Source organism: Rhinopithecus bieti, unplaced genomic scaffold (assembly GCF_001698545.2).
Source record: "Rhinopithecus bieti isolate Rb0 unplaced genomic scaffold, ASM169854v2 scaffold_13247, whole genome shotgun sequence".
In the NCBI taxonomy this organism is placed as follows: domain Eukaryota; kingdom Metazoa; phylum Chordata; class Mammalia; order Primates; family Cercopithecidae; genus Rhinopithecus; species Rhinopithecus bieti.
In genome coordinates, this window is record NW_016807505.1 from 2,525,715 (window position 1) to 2,552,882 (window position 27,168).

The following is a 27,168-nucleotide window of genomic DNA, read 5'->3' on the forward strand; positions in this document are numbered from 1 at the left end:
TTCAAAATCAGCCTGGGTAACATAGTGAGACCCTGTCTCTACAAAGAAGATAAAATGTGGTTTGTTGTTGCGACTAGTGCTTGGCCTCCGTATCTGGTGGAGGAGAGCTCCTGGCTGCTGTGATGCTGGGTGCTGAGTGTTGCTCAGATTTCACCACACACGTCTCGCTTCATGCATGATCAACCCACGAGTCAGTGCTTTAAGACTTATCTCGGGTACAGGAATTATTTAAAATCATTGTCCAGAAGGCTTACTTTTGGGGAGATCCATTGAGCATGTCATGTCCCCATGCCTTGAAGCCCGTAATCCTGAGGTTGAGCTGCAGCCAGCATGGCTTCCCTTCTCGTGTGTGAATGTTTCACAGAGTGTGTTGTCACTTGCATTGACACGTTGCTGATATTTTATATATTTGGATGTAGCGTTGATGAAGCATTTGTAAAGCAGAACAATTTGACACAGTTGTTTTGTTAGAACTTGTCCACAACCATGGGAAGAAGGCAGAGATAGAAAGCCGAGTCCAGAACTGAAGTGACTTCTTCGCAGAGCCCTCTGGCTCCAGACCATTTCTGGGGTTCTCCTACTGTTCCTGTTGCAGGCTGTAGTTACCTGCCGGCAGAACGATACCGTGTGTCTCATTATTTGAATGGGGTCAATTGGATATTTTAAATTGGTTTTCAGTTTTGAATTTTATTTATAAAATGTAATTTACAGTGATGTGAGAATTAGAAGATGTGGAATTTATATCTTAAGTTCCCACATATTTAGATAAAATTAAGAATAATTTAAGTCAATATTGGAGGTTTGGGGAATTTTGGGAGGGTAAAAATATACATAACATAGAGCATGTATGGTATGCATATAACATAAAATGTATCATTTTGAAGGTATAGTTCAGTATCATTAAGAACATTCAGATTGTTGTGCTATTATCACCACTGTTCAGCTAAAGAAATTTTCATCTTCTAAAACTGAAATTTTACCTCCTTTAAACAGTAGCTTCCCAGTCCTTGCATCTTCCAGTCCCTGGCAACCACATTCTACTTTCTGTCTCTATGAATCTGATTACTCAAGTTGCTTTATATAGTGGAATCATATAGCATCTGTCCTTTTGCTACTGTTTAATTACCTTTAGCATTAATGTCTTCAAGGTTCATTCATGTCTTAGCATGTGTCAGAATTTCCTTCCTTTTTCAGGATGAATAACATTCATTATATGTATATGACATATTTTATTTAGCCATTCAGTCTTAGATGGACACCTGGGTTGCTTCTGCCTTCTGGCTATTGTGAATAATGCTACTACGTGTACACAAATGTCTGCCTGAGTCCCTGCTTTCAGTTCTTTCGGGTGTACACCTGGAATTAAATTGCTAGGTCATATGATAATTTATATTTTTCTGAGGAACTCCCATACTGTTTTCCGTAGTGGCTACGCCATTTTATGTTTGTTATCAGCAGTGCAAAGAAATGCCTATTTTCCACATCCTCACCAACACTCGTTAGTTTCTGTTTTTGTTTTTGGTTTTTTTTTTTCATAACAGCCATCATAATGGGTGTGCAGTGGTGTCTCATTGTGGTTTTGATTTGCATTTTCCTAATAACTAGTGATACTGTACAACCTTACATGTGTTTATTGGCCCTTTGTATATCTTCTTTGTAGAAATACCTATTCAAGTCCTTTGCCCAGTTTAAATCAGGTTACTGTTGTTGTTTTAAATAGTTGTTCTGTTGTGGTTCTTTATATATTCTGGATGCTAACCCATTGTCAAATATGTAATAATATGTAAATGTTTTCTCACATTCTATATGTTGTCTTTTCAGTTTGTTGATAGGGACTTTTGATGCATAAAAGTTAATTTTGATGTAGTCCAAAGTATCTATTTTTTTCTTTTGTTGCTTTTGTTATGATGTCATATTCAAGAAATAATTGCCAAATTTAATGTCATGAAGCTTTTCCCCTATATTTTCATCTAACAGTTAAGTTTTAGCTGGTATATGTAGGTCTTTGTTAAAATTTGAATTAATTTTTGTATGTGGTATAAGATAAAGTCCCAACTTCATTCTTTTGCTTCTGGATATCTAGTTTTTTCATCACGCTTGTGGGAAGACTGTCCATTCTGCATTTAATGGTCTTGGCACCTTTATCAAAAATCATTTGACAATATTTGTGACTTTATTTCGGGGCTCTTTGTTCCACTGGTCTAGATGTCTGTCTTTATATAATTACCATACTTTTTTGATTACTGTAACTTTGTAGTAAGTTTTGAAGTCAGGAAGTAGGAGACCTCCAGCTTTGTTCTTCTTCAAGACTGTTTTGGATATTTAGAGTCTTTTGAATTTCTATATTCTAGGATTTTCTTTTCAATTTGTGCAAAAAAAATCATTGGAATTTTAATAGAGGTTACATTGAGTCTGTAGATCACTTTGGGTAGTATTGACATCTTAATATTAGATCTTTTGATCTGTAAACACAGAATCTTTCCATTTATTGGTATCTTCCTTAATTTCTTTCAGCATACACATCTGTTGTCCATTGGGTCAGTTTATTTCTGAGTGTCTTATTCTTTTTGGTACTATCGTAAATGGAATTGTTTCCTTAATTTTCTTTACAGATTGTTCTTTGTTATATGAAAATATAACTGATTTGGGGGTGTTGACTTTGTATCCTGTCCTCTAACTTTACTGAATTCATTTGTTAGTCCTAACAAGTTTTTGTCTTTGTTATTATTATTGTTTTTTGGTGTGAAGTCTTTAGGCTTTTCTACATATAAAGTCACGTCTGTGAAAAGAGATAATTTTACATTTTCCTTTCCAATTTGTATACCTTTTAATTTTCTTTTGTTTCCTAATTCCTCTGGCTAGAAATTCCAATACTACATTTAATAAAAGTGGTAAAATGGGCATTCTTGTCCTGTCCCTGATTTTAGAGGAAAAGCTTTCAATCATTCACTATTGAATGTGATGTTGGCAATGGGTTTTTATATATGGCTTTTATTGTGGTGCATTAGTTATCTTCTATTCTGAGTCTTTGAGTGCTTTTTTTCATGAAAGGGTGTTGAGGTTTGTCATATACTTTTTCTGCATCAATTGAGATGATCATGTGCTTTTTTTCCTTCATTCTGTTAATTTGGTTTATTGCATTGATTCATTTTTATATGTCAAACTATCCGTGCTTTCCAGGAATAAACCATACTTTTCATGCTCTATGGTCCTTTTAAAGTGTTACTCAATTCTGTTTGATAGCATTTCATTCAGGATTCATGTATCAATATTCATAAAGGATATTGGTTTGTAGTTTTCTCTTTTTAGAGTGTCTTTGTCTGGTGTTGGTATCAGGATAAACCCAACCTCGTATAATGAGTTTGTAAGTATTCCCTCCTCTTCAATATTTTGAAGTATCTGAGGAGAATTGGTGTTAATTCTTCTTTAATTTTTTTAAAAATTTTATTTTTGATGGACATGTAATTGTTATACATACTTACAGGGTAAAATGCAGTTCTATTTTTATTTGTTTTGAGGAACATCCATACTGTTTTCCATTATTCCTGTACTAATTTACATTTCCACCCCATCAGCGGTTCTCCTTTCTCCATATCCTCACCAGTATTTGTTATTTTCATCTTTTGATAATTGGGGTAAGGTGATATCTCACTGTGGTTTTGATTTTCATTTCCCTGATTAGAGATGTTGAGCATTTAAAAAATATATATTTTGGGCTGGGCATAGTGGCTCACACCTGTAATCCCAGCACTTTGGGAGACTGAGGTGGGTGGATCACGAGGTCAAGAGATCGAGACCATCCTGGCCAACATGGTGAAACCCCATCTCTACTAAAAATACAAAAAATTAGCTGGGCGTGGTGGCTTGTGCCTGTTGTCCCAGCTACTTGGGAGGCTGAGGCAGGAGAATTACTTGAAACCGGAAGGTGGAGCTTGCAGTGAGCTCAAATGGCACCACTGCACTCCAGCCTGGGCAACAAGAGAGAAACTCCATCTCAAAAAAAAAAAGAAAAGTGTGTGTGTGTGTATATATATAGATATAGATATAGAGAGGCCATTTTCATGTCTTCTTTTGAGAAATGTATATTCAGGTCTTTTGACCAGTTTTAAGTTGGATTATTTTTATTTTTGTTACTGAGTTATTCAAGTTTCTTATAAATTCTGGATATTAACCCCTTGTCAGATGTATAATTTGCAGATATTTTCTTCTATTCTGTAGGTTGTCTCTTCACTCTGTTGTTTCCTTTGTTGTACAAATCTTTTTAGTTTGATATAATCCAATTTGTCTATTTTTGCCTTTATTGCCTGTACTTTTGAAATTTTATCCAAAAAAATCCTTCCCCAGACTGATGTCAGGTAGCATTTCCCCTATATTTTCTTCTAGTAGTTTCATAGTTTCAGGTTTACTTTTAAATGTTTAATGCATTTCAGTTGTTTGTTGTATAAAGTGGGAGATAGGGGTCTAGTTTTATTATTCTGCCAGTGATTATCCAGTTTTAAGAGCAGAATCCTGTGAAGCCATCTGGTCCTGGGCATTTCCTTGTTTGGAGGTTTGTGATTACTGATTCAATCTTCCCAGTAGTTACAGGTTTTTTTTTTTTTTTTTTAACTTCCCCGTAGGTTACAGGTTTTTTTTTTTTTTTTTTTTTTTTTTTAATTTTTTTTTGTTGTTGTTGCTGCTGTTGTCATATTTTCTTTTCTTCTTAATTCAGCTTTGAAAGGTTGTATATTTCCAGAAGTTTCTATTTCACCTGGATTTTCTATTTATTGGTGTGCATTTTTTTTAGTACTTTCTTATAATCCTTTTTATTTCATTAAAATTGGTTGTAATGTCTCTTCTTTCGTCTTTCATTTCTGAATTTAGTTAGGTGCATTTTCTTCATTTATTAGTCAGTATAAACAAAAGTTTATCAATTTTGTTGATTTTTTTCAAAGAACCAGCTCTTATTTTGTTGATTTTTTTCTATTTCTTCTTTCATTTATCTCTGTTCTAATCTTTATTATTTTCTTCCTTTGCTGTCTTTGGGGTTAATTTTTCTTTTTCCAGTTCCTTAGAGTGTAAACTTAGATTATTGATTTGAGATCTTTCTTCTTCTTTTTTTTTTTTTAAGACGGAGTCTTGCTCTGTCGCCCTGGCTGGAGTGCAGTGGTGCAATCTCAGCTCACTGCAAGCTCCACTTACCGGTTCACGCCATTCTCCTGCCTCAGCCTCCCGAGTAGCTGGGACTATAGGCGCCGCCATCACCCCTGGCTAATTTTTTATTTTGTACTTTTAGTAGAGACGTGGTTTCACCGTATTAGCCAGGATGGTCTCCATCTCTTGACCTCGTGATCCGCCTGCCTGGGCCTCCCAAAGTGCTGGGATTACAGGCGTGAGCCACCGCGCCCGGCCCTGATCTTTCTTCTTTTTAATGTAAGCATTTACATCTCTAAGTTTCCTTTTTAGTATTGCTTCTATTTTGTTCTGTAATTTTTTGTATGTGGTGTTTTAATTTTCATTTACCTCAAGATATTTTCTAATCTCTTGTGATTTTTTTTTTCTGGGAACTGTTGGTTGTTTAAGAGTATGTTGTTTATTTCCACATATTTGTGATTTTTTTTAGTTTTATTTCTGCTTCAGATTTATAGTTTTCTATTATTGAGATTTTTTCCCTAAACCATAGAGAAGAGAAAAGTGAATATGGTCATCCTTTCATCTTAACATACAGCTGGCTTTCTGTTAGAAAGTACTCCTTTTTTTCTACCAGCCTATTGAGAAGTTAAGATGTTTTTAAATAACAGATTCATGTTTTAAACATGCATCCTGAATTAATACCTGTGAATGTTCCGGTTCTCCACTTCCACATGCCTTTTCTAGTCAATTATGTATTATTAATGGAGACTCCCACTCCTGTGTGGTATTACACTCCCATTTCAGAATCATGGAGTGACTTTCTGTAGCCATTGCCCAAGGGGCTGGTGAGGCAGCCTGTGGATTACTTATGGCTCAATCCTGAGCTATGAATTCTCCCCCTCCTCTTTTTTTTTCTGTTTTATGCATTTCCACCTTTAAAACAGGCTCCTACTGACATGTTTTTATACTGACAAAAGGCTAGTTGCTCTGCTTCCAAGTATTTAATTTGCTTTCTAAAATCCAAATATGAATTTCTCTGGGAGAGCTTTTTATTAGTTCTTATGACAATGAAGTTTTTCTTGATTAGGCAATTTGTGACAAGTTAATTGAATTTGTCATGTGCAAAGATGGAGACCAAATTGTTACAAGCTGCAAATGCAATTGGACTGTTAACTTCAACATGATAAATCATTTTTGTTGGTGTAAATGTCTAGGTTCATCTTACAGTACATACTTTTCAGATTTCACAGTTCAACAAGATCCACACACCTTAGTGGGTAAAACGGTTCTCACAGAGGATTAAACATTTGAAGTTCTTTGGACTTTTTGAACTTTATAATTGCAGAAAAATCAGTAATATTTTACTTATGAACCAAAGAGATTATCATGTAGCACCATGGCTCCAGATTCTTAGGTCTCTTTTCTCATAAGCAACGAGGGGAATTCTGTGCCCAGTCCTCATTTGTTTAGCAGATCTTTCAAAGTAGCTCCCCTGTCCAGTACTTAGTGTAGATATTTAAGGGTGATCATTGGGATGGATCATGTCTCAAAGCACGCTTTGAGGTTGTATGAGCTAGAGCAAATAATGTCAAATTTTTAGCACTGACTTGAGGGTTCTTGTGAGAATTAAAGGAGATAAGGGAGGCCAGGCACACTGGCTCAAGCCTGTAATCCTAGCACTTTGGTAGCCCGAGGCAGGTGGGTCACAAGGTCAGGAGTTTGAGACCAGCCTGGCCAATATGGTGAAACCCCATCTCTACTAAAAATACAGACATTAGCCAGTCATGGTGGCGTGTGCCTATAATCCCAGCTACTCAGGAGGCTGAGGCAGGAGAATCAATCAAACCTGGGAGGAGGAGGTTGCAGTGAGTTGAGATCATGCCACTGCACTCCAGCCTGGGCGACACAGCCAGACTTTGTCTCAAAAACAAAACAAAACAAAAAACAGAGAGATAAGGGAGAGAAAGCAGAGGGTTGTACCCAAAGCGGATGCTCGGAAAGCTCAGTTCCTCCCTTCCCTCTAATGGGAGCCGTGAAGAGCTGACAGCATCACGAGGGGTGGCAGGGAGTCCACAGCTCCGTAATGTCCTGAAGGAAGAGTAGTGGGAGGCTCCATCCTTTGAGCTCCAGCATGCCTTGCGAAAGGGGTGCTATGCACGCGAATTAAATATGAATGCAGTGATTAAACATTTTATTCTTTTTAAGGCTCTGAAGAGCTATACTTGTCAGAATGATTTCTGCACCAGGGAATCATTTAGATTGGTCTTCAAAGAGTGAAAATTTGGAACTGAGTTCTATAATGGCCAACATGGAATGTAAAATTGACATATATAAGCTTTGAAAGAGTAATTTTCAAGAGATTTTTTGACTGCATGTTCTAGTACCCCTAAATTATGTCTGAACATAATTGAAAGCAGATTCAGATAAAGTGTGGGTTTTAACTTTGGAGGGTGGGAGGTGGCTGTGCTGAATCCATGTATCTTCTGTGTCTTACCAGCTTCCGTTTAAAAGTGTGAGGGCTGGGGTGATCCTGTTTCAGGGATGGGATCAGCTGTGGATGACCGAGACCATTTCTCCAGCGGATGATCTCCCGTAATGTGATTGTAGGGCAGCTGCCTTGAATTCTGATTATGTGGAAATGGGCACACTTTTTTTTTTTGAGAATGAAAAATAGCATTTTCCAATGATGTTCTCTTGGATATAGTATTCTACATTTACTCCCCAGCCTCGGAAGTGTGAATTAATCCTGGATTCCTCCTCAGCCAGCTCAAGTGATAGGTCACAACATGTCCTAATTCCAGCCCCCGAATGCTCCCAGGGAGCCCACCCTCCCCACTTCACCTTTCTTTGATGACTGCCACGTCCCTAACCTAGGGGGCTCCCTTCTGTCGCCCCCGCCTCCAGGTCACTCCTCTGATTAAATACTGTAACGACTCCCACTTGCCTCTTCTCCAATAGCCCACTCCCACCAGGATGGACGAGATGCTTCCTTACCTGAATCAAGCTCCAGCTCTCGCCGCTCCAGCCCAGCATCCTGAGGAGCTGGCTGACTCGCACCTGCCTATATAAGGTTCCCTGTTACCTTATCGCCCTGGGTCTTTGCCTGGGCAGCCACCTTGCTTGTCCTCAAGATGCAGCCATCAGTACCCCAGGAAGCCTTCTCTGAGCCCTGGCCCCACACTCCGGCTGTTAGTCTTTCAGTACTCCTCCATAGCATCTATTGAGAGCTGCCTTTGCGTCTCTCTCCTACGCCGTGGACTCGGCAGATTCATCCCTACCACTGTCTCCAGTGAATTACACGTGGCCTAGCACATGGTGGGTGCCAAATCAAGGCTCCTGGACGAACAAAGGAGCTTTTCTCTGTAAGAACAGAGCTTGAGGAAACTCATGATAGAATTGTGACCAAGGGAAGCAGTTGATGAAAAAGTCTCCAAATAGATGCTGGCAAGATTCCCTTTCCAAATGTGAAAATACACCTGTGAAAAATCACATGATGTGATTTTTCTTTTAAGAACTAGATCAGTGTCCTTTTCATATTAGGTCTTCCACATGCCCTGCATACATACTCTCTGGACAGTGAAGCCTAATGTATAACATACCTTAATACTGAGAGAAGTCATGTGACCAACTGTTTCAGAACACCGACTCCCTAATTTATCTCTGTTTTCAAACACAGAGTTCACTGGACTTGTCTCTAATTGTAGGGTTTTGTGGCTACATCCAAGGCACATGTGGTTTTTCCTTTCATAAAGTGATAAATACTCGGTGGCAAATGCTCAGGTGACTTCTTGTCTTTCTCCCCTTTCTTTTGGTGGTGGTGGGTGGGCAAAGGATATTTTTGTTTTTGTTTAAGGTAGGTAAAGGTTTTCCCTTCTACTTGTTGATCTGCCTCTCCAGGGGCTGTGACAAAGCCTTTTGTTAGGATTTGACACCTGTGCACCCATCAAAGAAGGTGATGCAACAGCACTTTCAAAAATATCTTTACATTTTCTAAATTTTACTTTGTGCTCATTTAACTTGTTATTCCTACTCTGTATTATTGTAAGTATTTCAAAGCATAACAACAACAAGAATATTATAATTTCCTTAATCCTGTTTCCCCGTGGCAACCACTTTCAGCCTTTTCAGCTATTTATTCTGATATTTTTGTCTGTAGTTCAGAATAATCTGCATATCCTGCTCTTCTGATCCAACTTTAGACACCAGCAATTTATCTTCTTATAAGGGTTGCTGGGGACTGTGGGTTAATCACACCGCTTTTCACACCCCCCTAGTAACTACATCTAAACTGGGTAAACACAAATAAAGGCTTTTTCTTCTGACCGTGTAAATATGGTTCACTCTTGGGCTGTGATATAATATATAGCCCAAGTGTAATATAATATCCTTTCTCATCAAACTGTTTTTCCTTGGACTCAAAATGGGCACTTTTTTCCCAATGTTCTTGGAATGCATCACTAAATCTTCCTACAGCCTCCAAAAGTTTGTAAAATACAAAGTTCTTTACACCTGAGTTCTGCATGCGGATTATCCTTCCACCTTTTAAGCGTGTCCTGCTTCCTGTGCGCTTGGAGTGCCCCCTTGGATGCCTTCATCTGGACACCTCCCTTCACCCTGAGGTGCTGGACACCCTTGGTGCTAATCTCAGGCTTTCCTCATCCTTGGTTATGCTTCATTGCAGGGTGGAAAATTATTATCCCTCAGGATTCTGAAGGCATAGTCCCATTGTCTTTTGGTTTTGCCTGTTGTGAGTCCTATATCATTCTGATTAATTATCCCTTGTCTTGTTTTTCTTCTCTCTGGAGGCTTTGGGAACTTTTCTTAATTCCTGGTGTTCCAAAATTTTACTACAATGTGGATAGAAATTGTTTTTTCTCATTCACTTTCTCGAGCATTTTAGGAGCTTTTTTCTGTCATGGGTGTTGTATAACTCAGGGTTCTCCAGAGAGGAAGACCTAATAGGGGATGGATGGATGGATGATAGATAGACAGACAGACAGAGAAGTATCTGAGAACTGGTTCACACGATTATGGAGGCTGAGAAGTCCCATGATGTGCTGCCTGCAAGCTGGAGGCCTAGGGAGGCCCGGAGTATGGCTCAGTCCAAGTCTGAAGGCCTCAGACCTAGGGAAGCTGATCGTGTTACTCTTAGTCCAAGGCTGAAGGCTTGAGAAACTGGCGGGCTTGGGGGGGCAGATGGGGCATGGTGCAAGTCCTGAAGTCCACAGGCCGGAGAACCTGGCGTGCTAATGTTCAGCTGCAAGAAAAGAAGCTTCAGGAGAGAGAGAAAGAGAGAGAGAGAGAATGAATTTGCTTTTCCTCTGCCTTTTTGTTCTCTGTGGGCCCTCAGCAGAATGGATGGTGCCTGCCCACATCAGGTGATGAGGATCGTCCTTTCTCTCTTCGCTGATTCAAATGCCCATTTCTTTCAGAAACACCCTCACAGACACACTCAGAAGGAATGCTTTCCCAGCTCTCTGGGCATCAGTCAGTAAGCCAGTCAAGTCGACACATAAAATTAACTCTCACAGATACTTAACTTTTTCTGAAAATTTTTTCCAGAAATTCTCTATCTGCATTTTTAAACATTATTTGTGATACTGTAAAATACATATTTGGTCTATGACCCTGTTTCCTGGCATACAACTCCCCAAATCCTTGGAATCGCCCAAGAAATGTCTTTTGTGTGCTGATGAGCTGACTGATGGCTGGCAGTCCCTAGGCAGGTTTAGGATGGGGCTGGTGACCAGAAAGATCAAGGCAGGACTAGAGGGTTGGGACCTTTAGCCCCACCCGGATCCACCGGGGAGCAGAAGGGGCTGAAGGTTAAGCTGATCGCCAGGGGCCAATGGTTTAATCAATCATACCCACATAGTGAAGTTTCCATAAAAACCCAAAAGGATTGGGTTCAGAGAACTTCTGGATAGATGAGCACATGTAGGGCCCCGGAGGGAGGCGCCAGGGAGGGCTCGGAAGCTCCACCCCATCTCACAGGCCTTGCCATGTGCATCACTTGATCTATGTGTTTTGTAATATCCTTTATAATAAGCCAGTAAAGGTAAGTTTCCCGGAGTTCTGTGAGCTATTCTGGCACATTAACCAAACACAAATAGGGGGTTGTGGGACTCCTAACTTGAAACTGACTGGGGGCCTGGACTTGTGACTGGTGGCAGGTGGGGGGCAATCTTGGGGACTGAGCCCTCACCCTGTGAGGTCTGATGCTATCTCCAGGTGCACAGTGTCCATAATTGAATCAGAGGACCCCCCCAGCTGGTGTCCATCGTGGGTTGCTTGCGTGCTTGTTGAGGGGGAGAAATCCCTACACATTTGGGCAGAGAAGTCTTCTGTGTTCATTGTTGTTGTGGAGTTAGAGAATATAAAAAGAAATTTGAGCTTGAGTGTTTTTAATCCCAGTATTTAATTGATAGTTTTATTATTTTATTCCCATTTTCCCCTCCTTTCTAGAACTGACATGAACTGGGAATTGGACCATCAGCTAATATTCTTTTTATTAGTCCTTTAGCTTTTTTTAAATTTTGTTTTACCTTCTGGGGAATTTCCCCAACTTTAATTTACAAATTTCTATTGAACTTTAATAATTTTTCTTATTATATACATTCTAAGACTTATTTTCTTGCTGATTGTTCCTTCATAACAGTATCTTATTCTTGTTTTATGTATGCATTGACTTTCATCTTTTTGAGATTAATTGTAGTTATTTTAATACTTCTGTGCTGTATGTTGTTTATTCATCTGTTGATTTTGTTGTCTGTTTCATGGTTCTGATTCTCTGATTTTTGACATCTCATTTGTATTTAAGAGTGAGGGACTGAAAGTGTTAAAATGCCTGTGTGTGAGAGAGAGCTTTACTGTAAGGTTAGCTGTCGTCATTCAGATTTTCTCGGGGTGGAGTCCAAGATTGTCAGCCTTTGTGTGGTTGCTTTTTTGTTATTGATGTTCTGTGGTTCCCTATGCAGAAAAGTGGGTTCAGATGCCCTGCCTTAGAGGTAGTGTTTTGGGTGGAATAGTGGTGGATAGAAGCTTAGCTTCTGACATTAGCCTTTGTGGTTGTGGGAGAACAGATTATTATTCCTGTAAAAAACCCTAGTTCACTGAGAAGCAGCCTTCACACACCGTAAGAATTAGACCTCTTTGTCTGGTTATTTGCTTTGATCTCAAAAGACAGTAAGACATCTCTTAGTTCCACAAAAAGGACCAAATTGTTATAGCCCAGACTAGATCCTAGGTTCAGCTCTAAGGTGCCAGGAAGATTGGAGCGTCTGTTTTTTTAGGTATTCACATTTCAAGGAGGTAGGAACTGACGACATTGGAGATATTTCTAGGGCTCTCTGGCTCCTGTGAGATTTTATTCACACGTCAAAAGATTGGATTTAGGACTCAGGTCTATTGCATCTTCTAGGAGACTCCTTCAGGAGGTGCAAAGGAAAACTGCCCCCTTCCTATTCATAAGCAAAGAAAATCAGTTTTTCTTGTCCTGTGCCTCTGAGGTGTCCAGGTACTCATGTAGGACAAACGACTTGGTGTCACTCTAGGGATAAGGTCTGTGGCAAAAAGGGAGGGGAGTGGCAGTTCACACACTTCTTATTTACCACAAAGTATTAAATAAAAAATGTGTCTCTCTGATCCTGCTGATCCTGAACAACATGTATGCACATTCAGGATACAGCGAATGAAGACCCGACTGAAAACCCAGCATTGTATTCTCTTTTGGAGATCAGTCTTGTATTCTCTTTTGGAGATCTGTTTCGCCAGTGCACTGCCTTTCCTGGGCTTGCTGGCCATTTCTGCTGTGTGCTCACCCATCTCTCATCCGTCTTTGCCATTGCTTTCTGTTTTCATATACTTTAATGGGTTTTAAATATTTCTAGTTTTATTTCAGTTTATAATCCTTTTCCTTTTTTTTTTTTTTGAGAAAAGAAGTGAGTGAGTGGAAAAGTTTTTACACGTTCACCTTGATTTTAAAAGTATTTCAGATGTCCTCTTTCTCATTTGAATTTACATTCAGTATTTCGCAATTTATAATTTCATAATGGCACTCGAGTTTAACTCATTATATAAAATCCATATAATTTTTCCATTTTTCTTTGATAATTTATTCATTTATTGTATTTTGCTCTGATAAATACCACCCCCGTGATTCAGTTATCTCCCACCAGGTCCCTCCCACAATACGGGGGAATTGTGGGAGTACAATTCAAGATGAGATTTGGGTGGGGACACAGAGCCAAACCGTGAACACTTCAAATGAGTTTACTGTGCATGACTTTCCCCTTGGTCAAATTTAAATGGCAGTGTTTTGGGCAAGTCAGTCTTCCCTACACACCAGCGTGCTTTACCACTTCAGTTTATCCCTTCATGTTCGCAGGGAAGGGTTACTGAGGATGTGTTTGCTTGTTCGTTTTGGTTTTTTTTGAGACAGTGTCTTGTCTGTTGCCCAGACTGGAGTGCAGTGGTATGACCATGGCTTCTCAAGTGACCCTCCTACCTCAGCCTTCCCAGTAGCTGGGACTACAGGTGGGAGCTACCACATCTGGCTGATTTTTGTATTTTTTGTAGAGATGAGGTTTTGCCGCGTTGCCCAGGCTAGTCTCAAACTCCTGGGCTCGAGTGACCTGCCTGTCTCAGCCTCCCAAAATGCTAAGATTACAAGCATGAGTTGCTGCAGCTGGTGGATGAGTATTGGGATTTATTTATGTATTTGTTTATTTTACAGTTAGTGTCTCACTCTGTCTCACTGTACTAAAGTACAGTGGCACAATCAAAAGCCTTGATCTTTTGGACTCAAGTGATCCTCCCACTTTAGCCTCCCCAGTAGCTGGGACTGCAGGCATGTGCCACCACGCCTGGATAATTTTTAAAATTTTGTAGAGATGGGGGTCTCACTGTGTTGTGTAGGCTGGTCTAGAACTCTTGGTCTCAAGGAATACTCCTGCCTGAACCTCTCTAAGCACTGGGATAACAGGTGTGAGCTACTGTATCTGGCCGGGTTTTTTTTATACGAAGCAACAAGAGAGTGTAGTGCAACCCTGCCATAAAGATTAGATTTGTCTCAGCAATGCTTGTCAGTTATTCTCACAGGTTGACATTTATTTTATTTTTCAAATGAAAATTTTACCAAAGAATGCTAGCAGAGAAAAGCAAATCAAGTCATACATTCTCAATTCTCAATAAATGGAAAAGCCCAGGTGACAGGGTGTTATTTCTCAGTAGCATTTGAGATGATGCTGGGAAAGCTGCGAATATATATTTTCTATAGACTAGAAAAATGACATTCTGCTAAAGCTGGAAGGATGTTTTGGGGGGAGTGACGATAACAATAATGTAAAATGTTATATGATTCACTTTGAAATGACTGTTTCTAAAATAACAAATGGGGTTGCTAACCAGCATTGGGTTCTTCTAAAAAACTGATTTGGATGTTTTTGTGTCCTTCTCTCAATCAATTCATAAATTTGTTGACCATGAGGTTTGGTGTGATGAAGATAAATACACCTTTGTAGTGTAGAGAAATAACTAGAAAAGGGGAAATTTATTTCTCAGATGAAAGATAAGACAATATTTTGTTACTTTTTGGAAGACATTTTAACACAACTCAGATTGCCATTAACAAGCTTTATGAAATATTAAGAACCCTAACAGTTGGTAAGAAGAATAGAGGAGTCAAGACCCACATAATTAAGATACTCCTCCAAAAAAGCAATGTCAGTGCTAACGACAATTGGCAAATCATCCTTCCAAAAATTTGGAAATTAACTAAAGGCTTGTGATAATCTAAGTAGCATTTATTCAAGTAAAACATCTCAGTCTTGGGAAGAACAGTGACTGTGTGGTATCTTAACTTCCCTCACTTTCATGACCCCTCCCCAGCTCTGAGATATCCTTGAAAACCAGCAGCCCACAAATCATGCTGAAAATCAGCAGCCTAGTAGCCCCTGGAGGAGGCAGCATGGGTCTGTAAGAGTTCCCCTAAAGCAACATTCTTAGAGAATTGTAATTTTTCAAACTGTCTGGTAGTTCCCAGGAAGCCACCATTCAAAGGGCATGTCTTTATTTGACCTGAATCAGAGCTCTCCAAGTACAAACAGTCTTTTCTTCAGGAGTACTTGTTGAAAACAATTATTTGTCACAACACCTGCCTTAGATGGCAATACAAGTTGGGGGAGAGAAAGCTCACCAAAAAAATTCAAAGGAAAAACTAAGGAGTGAGATATGCATAAGGGGCCTTTGAAAAGAGAGAACATATTCCTGGGGATCTAGAAGTTTACATACATGGCATATGTGCAGGGCTTTGGGCATGCCCAGTGTTATATGCACACCCGGAAAATCCCTAAGAAGGCCCTGTGCTCTCACTTATGACTGACTTTGAAACGCTGAGTGAATGCTAATACAGAATTGTAACATACCTATGTGAGAATTGAAGGTGTATTCCCAAAAAGGATACACAGAGCAACTTGGCAAAGGCTGGGAGATTTATTACTTCTAGGCATTTAAGAAAATTTCTGCCCAACCACTAACTTAGCTAAGATGTCAATAACCACACATAACAAAGAATACGACCTTTACAGAATTAGTTCAGAAAAGCTATTAACAAACAAACAGAAACAAATACAGCAACAAGAAACAGGAGCAACAAACCCTGGGAGAAAAAGGAATTTGATACCACAAGATTTGCCACATTATGTTACTTGAAATGTTCTGTTTCCAGCCAAACATTGTGAGACAAACCAAGGAAAAATAAGGAATGAACCATATGCAAGGAAAAAACAGTCAATAGAAACAGTCCCTAAGGAAGTTCAGTCATTGGACTCACTAGACAAGGACTTTAAATCAGCCCTTAAGAACATTCTACAAACTAAGAAAACCACATATAAAGAACTAAAAAGGACCGGGCGCGGTGGCTCACGCCTGTAATCCCAGCACTTTGGGAGGCTGAGGCGGGCGGATCACAAGGTCAAGAGATCGAGACCATCCTGGCTAACACGGTGAAACCCCATCTCTACAAAAAACACAAAAAATTAGCTGGGTATGGTGGTGGGCACCTGTAGTCCCAGCTACTTGGGAGGCTGAGGCAGGAGAATGGCTTAAACCCAGGAGACGGAGCTTGCAGTGAGCCGAGATCGCGCCACTGCACATCAGCCTGGGCAACAGAGCAAGACTCTGTCTCAAAACAAACAAACAAACAAAAGCAACAACAACAATGACAAAAACTAGTAAAGGTAACTAAAAAAGGTAAATACAATCCCCCCAATATGAATTTATTCTTATTTGTTTTATTTTCCTCCTATCAAAATTAAAACAGCTGCATAAAGCAACAATTACATTCTCTGTTGATGGACATCATAATGTCAAATGATTGAGTTGGTATGATAACAGCAGAAAAGTGAAAAGGGATGGAGCTGTATAATGCAAAGTTTTTGTAAATTGTTAAAATTAAGTTGGTTATGCGAGCTAGGTTATTGTAAATTAAGATGTTATTTGTAATTCCCAGGGCAGCAACTAAGAAAATAACAAAAAAAAAATGTAGTAAAATAAAGGACAAGGGGATTAAAATGATACACTATAAAATATTAATTTAACACAAAAGAAGGCAATAGTAAAGGAATAGAACAAAAAAGACATAAGATATATAATAAATAGCAAAATGCAGATATAAATTCTACCTTATTCATAATTACATTAAATGTAAATAGTTTAAATATTGCAGTCAAAAGGCAGAGATTGGCAGAATGGCTTTTAAAAAATATGACCCATATATATGTTGTTTATGAATGACAGTTTCAATTCAAAGACACAAATAAGTTGTAAATGAAAGGACAGAAAGAAGATGTACCATGGCAACAGTACTAAAAGAGAGCTGGGGTTGCTCAATTATTGGACAAAGTAGACTTTAACACTACAGGAGGCAAAAAAGATATACATATATCTTATATGTGTATATAATGTTAATGTATATAATGTTAATGTATATGATGAGAAATGAGTCAATTCATCAAGAACACATAATAAATATAAACATACAAGCACCTAAACAAGAGAGCCTTAAAATATATGAAGCAAAAATGGACAGAATTGAAGGGAGAAATAGATAATGCTAAAATAGTGGTTGACTTGTTCAGTATCTCAATTTCAATAATAGTAAGAACAAGTAGAAGATTAACAAGGATAGAATATTTGAACAACACTCTAAAACAACTAGACCTAACAGACATCTGTACAACCCAATGACAGTGGAATACATATTCTTTTCAAGTGTATTTTAATTCTCCTTTATTCTCTGGGTGAGTGGGGGACACAATTGTATATTATGCCATTAAATAAGTTTTAAGAAATTTGAAATAATTGAAATCATACTAAGTGTCTTTCCCATTCAAAATGGAATGAAATGGGAAATCAACAACAGAAAGAAATTTGGAGAATTCACAAATATGTGAAAATTAAGCAGTATACACCAAAATAACAAGTGAGTCAAATCAGAAGCCATAAGGAAATTGGAAAACACTTTGAAATTTAAAAATACTGAAACACAGTATGCTAGAACTTATGAGGTGCTGCAACAGAAGTGCTTGATAAATAGATAGTTGCAAATGCCTATTTTTAAAAAGTAAGATTTCAAATAAATAACTTTACCTTTCCCCTTAAGCAACTAGAAAAGAAGAGAAAATAATCCAAAGCAAGCAGAAAAAAGAAATAATAAAGATTACACGAAAAATAAATGAAAAAAGAACAGAAAGCAATAAAAAATTAACAAAACCAAAAGTTGGTTTTTTGAAAAGATCAACAAAATTGACAAACTCTTAGCTACACCGATCAAGAGAAAAAGAGAGTAGATGCACATTAGTTAATTAGGGAATGAAAGAGGAGACACTACTACTAACTTCATGGAGGGGGTGAAAGAATTACAAAGGAATACTTTGGTTATTAGATTATAATCTATAATATTTAGATTATCACCTAAATTAGATGCAATTAATTTATTAACCTTAATTAGTTGCAATAAATAAATTCCTAGAAAGACACAAACTACCAAAACCGAATCGAGAAAAAGTAAAATCTAGAAAGGCTCATAACATAAAAGGTTTATTTTAGTAACCAGAAATCTTACCATTGAGTAAACTGTAGACCTAAATGGCTTTGCTAGTGAATTTTACCAAACCTTTTAACAAGGCTTAACACTATTCTTTGACAAGCTTTTCCTAAAAATTGAAGAGAAAGGAATGCTTCCAAGCTAATTCTATGAGGCCAATGTTATCTTGATCTTCAAGCCGAAGATATCACAAGAAATGAAAACTACAAATCAACACCTCATACAAATACAAATACTGTTGCAAAGATTCTCAACAAAACACAAGCAATCTGAATCCAGCAACGTACAATATTGATTATACACCAGTGACCAAGTAGTACCTAAAAAATGGAAGGATGGTTCAACATAAAAAAATCATTCTATGTGTTACTCTGTATTCATAGAATAGGCACAAAAATAACAATCATCTCTATGGGCAGAAAAATTTGACAAAATTAAGCATTCTTCCATGATATAAACATCCAACATACTAAGAACAGAAGGTAACTTCCTCAACCCAATAAATGTAATCTATGAAAAATCCACAACTAACATCATACTTAATAATAAAAGACTAAAAGTGTCCATCCTAAGATCAGGAACAAGGTAAGAATGTTGCTCTCACCATTTCTATTAATAATTTTATTGGAGGTTCTACCTAGTGCAGTTAGGCATCTATTAATAATTAAAATTATAAAAGTCATATTTTTGGAAAGAAGGAGGTAAATTTATCTTTATTTGCAGATGACATGCTCTTGCATATAAAAAATTAAAAGCATCTACCCCCTCCAAAAGACATTAAAATAATGAATGAGTTCAGCAAAGTTGCAGGATACAAGATCAATATAAACAAAGCATATTGAATTTTATACATTTGCAATGAACACTGAAAATTAAGAGAATAATTTCATTTACAGTAGTATCAAAAATGTTAAAATATTCAGGAATAAATTTAACAAAGTAAGCATAAAAGACTTGTATACTAGGAACTAAAACATTGTTGAAACAAATTAAAAATCTAAATAAATGGAAAGACAACTCATGTTCATGGATTGGAAGACTTAACATTGTGAAGATGGTAATAGCTCCAAATTGATCTAGATTCAGTAGAATCCCCGTCAAAATCTCAGCCTCCTTTTTTTGCAGAAATTGACAAGCTACTCCAAAAATGTGTATGGAAATTGCAAGCAATCCATAATAGCAAAAACAGTCTTGCAAAATAACAAAGTTGGAGGATTGGCAATTTGCATTTTCTGAATCTACTGCAAAACTACTGCAGTTGAGACAATGTGATACTGGTATAAGGATAGGCATATGCATAAATGGAATAGAATTGAACATCCAGAAATAAACTCTTACATTTATGGTTGTATCACATCTCAGATTCTCTTGAAGAACCTCTGGAAGGAGGACAACCTTGCCAACACCTTGATTTTTGACAAGGGCTCAAGATAATTTGCTAGGGAAAAGTAGTCTGGCTTTCCTGTAGGCTTTTGTTTTATTTGAAACAAGGATAAGCACCATCCGGACAGCACCTACCTGAGAAGCTAGCCGTAAATACTCAAAAGGATAAAGTTTTAAGCGCTTGGTTTAGAATTTAACATATACTAAGCAGACATTTATTACTACTGTGTGATCTTGGGCAAGTAGATTAATCTCTGATTTTCAGATTTACTGTGCGTAAAGTAAGTGTAGTATCTTTCTTACAAGAGTAACCTGAGATAATGTTAGAAACTCAATAACTACCCCTTACTCTTCCTTCCTAAAGGTGTCCAGATGTGATATAACCATCATTTAGATGTTTCTTTTGGGAATAGGAAGAGTTGACCTTCTTTCTTTCCTTTTTATCACATTTATGTTTTGTTCTAATTATAAAAGTGATATATTTTTAAAAATACAGAGGAAAAAATGTGAACCTGTTTACACCAAACCATTAAAGTCATTTTCCTTTGGGGAGTGGAAGTGGCAAAATGGGTGTTTTCATTTTGAACCTTATTGTGCTTGTGTAGTGTTTGAATATTTTACAACCAAGTATTACTTTATTAAAAAATGCATGTATACTATAAAGCAGTATTAACACATTTTTATTTTATCTAGTTCAGCATTTCTCAAAATGTATTCCATAGGCAATAGTTAACAAGATGTTTCCATGAAAAAAAATGTGAAGGTGGGCTGGCTGGCTTCCATTGTCAAATAATTTTGGAAATGCTGTTAAAACACATTTGTTCTTCTCTAGGGCACTCACAACAACTTCTATCAACTACACTAATCCCAGTGAAAATACAAAATGATTTTGCTACTAACCCTTGCCATTTTTCCATGTAACTCCTACTCACTTATGAGAAGGCACTTTGTGAATTACCTGTGCACTTCACCATTCGTAAGTACCTCACACAATTCGTTACCGGCAGAGTGCAGACGAGGGACTTGAGTTTTCAGTCTGACTACTTACAGCCCACTCTTCTGACTCTGTAAGTGCAGTCTTTAGTAGCAGGGGGATGGGGGATACCTGGAAAGGAACAGGCACTTCAGAGAAGAGGGAGTTTGGTCAAGCTGCTGAATTGACTGTGAGTTCTCCGAGGGAGGAGTTCAGCAGGGATTTTACTGGGTGCTCAGGTAATGATGAAGAAATCCTGCAAAACATCTCATTTCCAGATTTACTGATTTTCCCAAGATAGCTGAGATGGGTTTGTAAAAATTAAACATTTTATTTTGGGATAGCTATAGCTTTATATACAGAAGCGAAAAATGATACAGGGATTCCTCTGTAGCCTTTACCCACTTTCTCTCAATGATGACATCTTTCAAAACTACGGTATCACAACTAGGATGTTGACGTTGGTAAAGTCAAGATAGATAGATCCTGTTCACTGCAGGATCTGTCATGTTGCCCTTTTATGACCACAAACATTTCCTTTATGCTCTCACTCCCTACTTAACACCTGGCAACCACTAATCTGTCCTCCATTTTTTAATTTTGTTAATTAAAGAATATGACACAAAGGGAATTACACAGACTGCCACCTTTTGGGACTGTTTTTTTTTTTAAAATCAACATCTTTCTCTGGAGCTTGATCCAGGTTATTGTGAATATCAATAGATGGTTACTTTTTATTGCTGAGTAGTATTCCATAGTATGGTGGGCAGAATAATAGCCTACCTATAGATGTTCGTGATCTGATCATCAGAACCTGTGAATGTCTTGTGTTATATGGAAAAAAAGACTTTGGTGGTGTGATTTGGTTAAGAATCTTGAGATGGAAACATGACCCTGAATTTTTTGGTTGACCTAACGTATCACAAGGGTCTTTATCAGGGAAAGAGAGAGTAAAAGGAGAGTAATAAAAATAGATGTGAAAAGGAAAGCAGAGGCCAGAGTGATTCTGTGTTAGATTAACTGAACCCAAATGGAAGGAGGAGACCCTGACTCCAGGACTGCAGGAGGCCTCTAAAACCAGAAAAGTCAAGGAAACAGATTTTCCCCTGGTGCCTCCAGAAGGAACACGGTCTAGACAACACCTTGGTTGAAGCCCTTTTGGGCACTCTGTTAAGTTCTGAGAACACTTTATCTATTCTAGGTACCTAGTCCTTTGTTGGATATGTGGTTTGCAAATATCTCCAGTCTGTAGCTTGTCTTGACATCTTCTTAGCAAAGTTTTTCATACAGCAAATTTTCTAATTTTGGTGAAGTCTAACCTGTTAAGTGATCTTTTTATGGGTCATGCTTTTAGAGACAGTAGACTTTTTCTTACAGGCCTAAATTGCAAATATTTTCTCCCGTAGTTTTCCTAAAGGTTTTTTAGTTTTATTAATTCTGTGATACATTTTGAATTACTTTTTGATATAGGTCAAGGTTAATTTTTTAAAAAATAAATGTCCAGTTTTTCCAGTACAATTTGTTTCCTCCATGAATCCCTTTTATGCCTTTGTCAAAAATGAGTTGGGCATATATTTGTGGATGGAGGTCTTTTTGGGTTCTCTATTCTGTTTTATTTATCCATTGTTTTACTCCACCAGTACTATAAGCTTTTGTTTACCATAGTTACTTATAATTCTTGAATTAGGTAAATTAATTCCTCCAACCTTACTTTTTAAAAATTTTAAAAAATTGGTTTTGCTATTCCTGTTCTTTTGCATCTCCATATGCACTTTAGCGTAATCGTCGCTGTTTCTACAGAAAGCTTGCTGGAATTTTGATACAATTTTTATTAAACCTGTCTATCAATTTGCAGAGAATTCGTATCTGTCTTATGTTGAGTTGTTGAAGTCATAAAAACCATCTGTCTTTCAGTGATTTTAGATCTTCTTTGATTTCTCATCAGCATTAAATGTCGTTTCATATATTTTGTCCTTTTTCTAATTGGATTTTTTACAACATGAAAAATCATTTTGTTCTTTGCATATTCTAGATATGATTTCCGTAAGTGCTTTTCAGTCATTATTTGACACCAGTGGAGTGTCTTACAATTCGATTTTTCTTTTATAGTTTTACATTTAAATCTATGATCCTTTTGAGTTAATTTTGTGTAAGATCTGAGGTGTAAGTCAAGTTTCACATTTTTGCTTATGAATATCTGATTATTTCAGATAGTTACTAAGATTATCTTTTTTTCATTGAGTTGTCTTTGCCTCTTGATAAAAAACCACTTAGCTATTTTTGTGTCGGCAATTTCTACGTTCTCTGTTCTGTTCCACTGATCTATGTGTCTGTCCCTCTGACAATACCACACAGTGTCGGTTACTGTAGCTATACAATAGGCTATAATATCTGGTAGAGTGATTCTTCCCACACTCTTCTTTTTCAGCATTGTTTTAGGTACTTTGCTTTTACCTATAAGTTTTAGAATAATTGTAGCTCTGTATACAAAATATTTTGAAATAATTTTTATACAATTTGTGTTAAACTTACACATTAGTTTGGAAAGACATCTTTACTATATTTAGTCTTCTAATCCGGGAACGTGGAATATCTTTTTATTTAGATCTTCTTTATTTCTTTCATCAGCATTTTGTAATTTTCAACATATATATTCTCGACTTTTTTTTTTTCTGTTTTCTGGTTTCTTTCAGTATTTTCTCTTACTCTTTGGTGTTCTGAAGTTTGCTTACATTACCCATCTGTTCTAGTCTGCTGTATACTTCTTTAATTAGAGTCCCTTATATTAATTGCAGCTATTTTAAATTCTCTGATAATTCCAAAATCTGTGTCATATCTGAATCAGTCTACTCCAATGCTTGCTTTCTGTCTCCAGATTGTGTTTTTTCTTGCATTTTGACATCGCTTGTAAATTTTCGGTGAAAGGAAGACATGATACACCAGTAATAGGAAGTGAGGCAAATAGGCCATTTGTGTGAGGCTTTATGTTAACCTTACTAGGAGTTGGGCTGTGCTTAGTATTTGCTGCAGTATATGTAACAGGGACTCCAAGTTCTTTATTTTTGCCTCCCTTTCCTGTGGCTTCCTTAGGGATCCCTCCTCATATAGAATCTGCACCTTGCAGGTCTTTCAGCTGCAAATTAATGTCATTTATTATATTGGAGCCCTGTTGATGTGTGGTATGGTGTGGTGAGAGGGGAAAGTTTATCTTACGATCAAATTTGTCTTTTAGTGGCCCTGTATCTTCAGGCTGACTAAATTTTGGTCAAGCAGAGAATCTTTTTAAGTGCCTTTTATTTCTTTCTGTTGCCTTATTGCACTGGCTAGATCTTCTAGTACTGTGATGAATGAAAGTTGAGAGTGGGCATCCCTGAATTGCTACTGATCTCAAGGGGGGAAATACTCAGTAACTCACCATTACCTGCAATGTTAACTGTATGTTGTAGATGTTTATCAAGTTGAGGAAGTTCTCCTCGTTCAGTTTGCTGAGAAGTTTTACTAAGAATGGGTGTTGCATTTTGTTTGATACTTGCTCTGCATTGTGACTGGTCCAATCAGAAAGCCTGTTAATGTGGAAGATTATATTGATTGATTTTTTAATACTGAACCCGCCGGGAATCCTTGGAATAAACCCCATGTGATCATTGTATATAATTATTTTTATATGTTGCTGAATTCTGTTTGTTAATATGTATCTTTAAGGTTTATGCACATATATTCATGAGGAATATTGGTTTATACTTTTTTTGTCCTTGTCTTTTGGGGAGGAGGTCGCATAGATTATGTTTGTCCAGAAGGCGATTAACTCCCTTTAAAAGAAAATAATGTCTGACATCCAAGCACTGTAGTGTTTTTTTGGCAGCTCGGATGGAAGCACACAGCCCTCTCCATGGGCTGGAAGGCTTTAGCCAGCCTCCATGGCCACAGCCCCTGATCGCTCTCCCTCCCATTCCCACAGGGCTGCCTGCCATGACAGCCCACCTGAACCCCTCACTGTCATCCTGCAAGACCCTCCTGCTCTTTCTGGGTAGACTCCCTGGTTCCTGGACCAGGTCTTCCCAGTCTCGGTCATTCTGCTTCCTTACTTTGGTGGAGAATATTCTCCAGGAATCTTCTGAGGAATGTTGCACGGATGGTAACTTTGTGAATGGGTAGAAAATAATTTCCCCCGAGAGTTGTGCAAACATTGATCCACTGCTTGTGGGTGAGTTCTGGGCCATCTTTCCTTAGGTCAGTCTGATTGTGAGCTGCTTCTTGTCCCAACCCCCTTTATCCTCAGCCACAACCAGAAAGGTCTTCCCCCTTTTATTCTGGAATTTCAAATGGCAGTATTTCTGATTTTCTTTTCATTACGCCAAGGACTAGGCAAGTCTTAACTGTATGTAAAGTCAAGTCGTTTGATTGTTCAGATTGTTTGGTATTATTTCTTTGATAATTATTTTATGTTATTACTTTTCTCTTTTATAAGACTTCTCTTTTGGTTTTATACTGGTTTTGGGAAATCCCTTCAAATTTACCTTCCAACTACTGATTTTTTTTTTTTTTAATTTCTGAAGGATCTTTCTAATACTTAGAATGTTTCTTTTTTACAGCATCCTCCCATTATTTCAATGACCCAGTAACTTTTTTTCTCTTTCGGAGGATCTTAACCATAGTTTCTGGAAGTATTCTTCTGGTCTCACGTTGCTTCCATTTGTTTTGGAGTACATCATTCATGATACAGCATTTCCCCACTGGCCTCTCATTAATAAGTACATTTGAAACACTCAAGGCTGGTTGGAAGTTCTCTGTGGGCGTCATATTAGGATGAAGACTGGGATTTCAGACAGGTACTGCTTATTAGGATTTCCAGGTCTTTTTACTTTGGCTTGTTAATTTCCCCAGATGGAAGATTTTTTTTTTTCTATTAATTTGTTGCCTGGGAAGTTGCAAACCTACAGACAAAATGCTGGGAGCCTATCAAGGAAAGGGGCTGGTGCACCCACCTGTTGTCTCTGTATGTCACTGAATCCAGGGTCTCTCTGAGTCCGCCTCCAATCACCAGCTCTGTGGCTCGGGAATCTTGAGTTCTAACCCTTTCTTGTTTTAGACCCATTGTATGTTACTACTTAGAGATACATGGAACCTCCAACTCCTGTGGTGCTTCAGAGTTTCCCCTGTCAAAACCTGTGATGGTCTGAGATGTTACCTTACTTGAAAGCTAGTAAGTTGGCCTGCCATAGTGTCATGGGTTCTGGAAGAAGACAAGAGATGCCTAGGTCAGAGACAAAGGGCATTGTTACACAGCAGGCATTGATGTCACAGCAGGCATTGTGAGCTTCCTGTTTGCCTCTGTTCTCCTTGCCCCCCAGGTTCTATGGGGGCAGTGTGAAACAGTCAGCAGTTTGTGCTACAGCAGAGGAACCCTGAACTTAGGAAACCTCCATTTTTTATACTGTTTCATTTTTTAATGATGCTTTTTAATGAAGAAAAGCTCTTAAAGAAGTTCAATTTGCATGCCAATGTTTTTTTCTTTTATGTTTAGTGTTTTTGATGTCCTATTTACAAGATATTTGCTTATTTAAAAGTCATATACATTTGTATCTGCTTTTTCCTTAAAATTTGAATATGGTAGCATTTTGCGTATATTAGCATTCACATTTTGGTCTATAATTCACTTCAAATTAATTTTTACTTGTGGTATGAGGTAAGAGGGTTCGTGTTTTTCTCTTCATACTGATATCTAGTTACTACAGTAACACGTATTAGAAAAATTAGTTTAAAGCATGTGCAGAATCTTAAAGACCAGGAGGGTGATACTGTCGTTAATATATTACTGCTTCTATAAACTAAAGGATGTGAAACCTAATGCAACTGCCATTATTGTGTGCTACCAAATGACAGGTTCTTCAAGGGAAACAAAAATGAAAGATATCCTCCCTGTCTTTAAGGAACTTGAAAATATGTGCATAGAAGTAAACTTTACCCATACACTGTAATGTTATTTGTAAAAGCGAAGGGAAAAGTTATGCAGTAAAACTGATAACATGATTCTCTAAGACTGTTTACAGCTTATTAGTACTGACGTTGTCCCATCTGACCCAAAATATCTGGGGGTGCTTAGGAAAAATTAAGGATATAGGAAGAATTGTGTATTATGATATATTGAGGAATTTCCGGGGAGAGAGCCCAACCCAAGGAAAGCCGTGCCCAGGAAAGATGAACTTGATTCATTAGCAAAGCTTTGGTCCACAGAGTTAGGGACCATTCTGAGTGTAGCGTTTGGTACTCTGTTGTCTCCTTGGGTACCTGAGAAGGAGATGGTAAGGGGAAAGCTAAATCTATTTCACTGAAATCATGGTAAGGTATTGGTGTGGTAAAGCAGCCATACTTTTGGCCTTCTTAGATACGGGTCTGTACAAAAGGATAAAGTGAATGTCTCCTCCCTGTGCCACTGGCCACTGGGCAGCTTTGGTCCTCTTGGGCTACATGGAATGGTAGTGGCACCTTTTTGACGTGGTAGGTAGATTGGATGCAGTACCTGGCGGTAATGGATATCAGTGGTATCCAATGGAGAAACACGCCAAATGGAAAAGGGAGTGCCTAGCGTTTTCTG

General features: G+C 37.9%; 1 protein-coding gene and 1 long non-coding RNA gene across 2 annotated transcripts in view; one reads left to right on the forward strand and one right to left on the reverse strand.

Moving 5' to 3' along the window:
• LOC108535967 (uncharacterized) lies at positions 1-25,794 on the reverse strand. The gene is made up of 3 exons (XR_001887379.1): positions 25,559-25,794; positions 8,107-10,384; positions 1-606 (listed from the first exon to the last, which is right to left on the reverse strand). It is a non-coding gene; the product is annotated as an uncharacterized LOC108535967 (long non-coding RNA).
• Positions 1-27,168, forward strand: part of GABRG3 (gamma-aminobutyric acid type A receptor subunit gamma3) — a 559,764-nt gene that overhangs the window by 157,577 nt on the left and 375,019 nt on the right. The window lies entirely within an intron of this gene.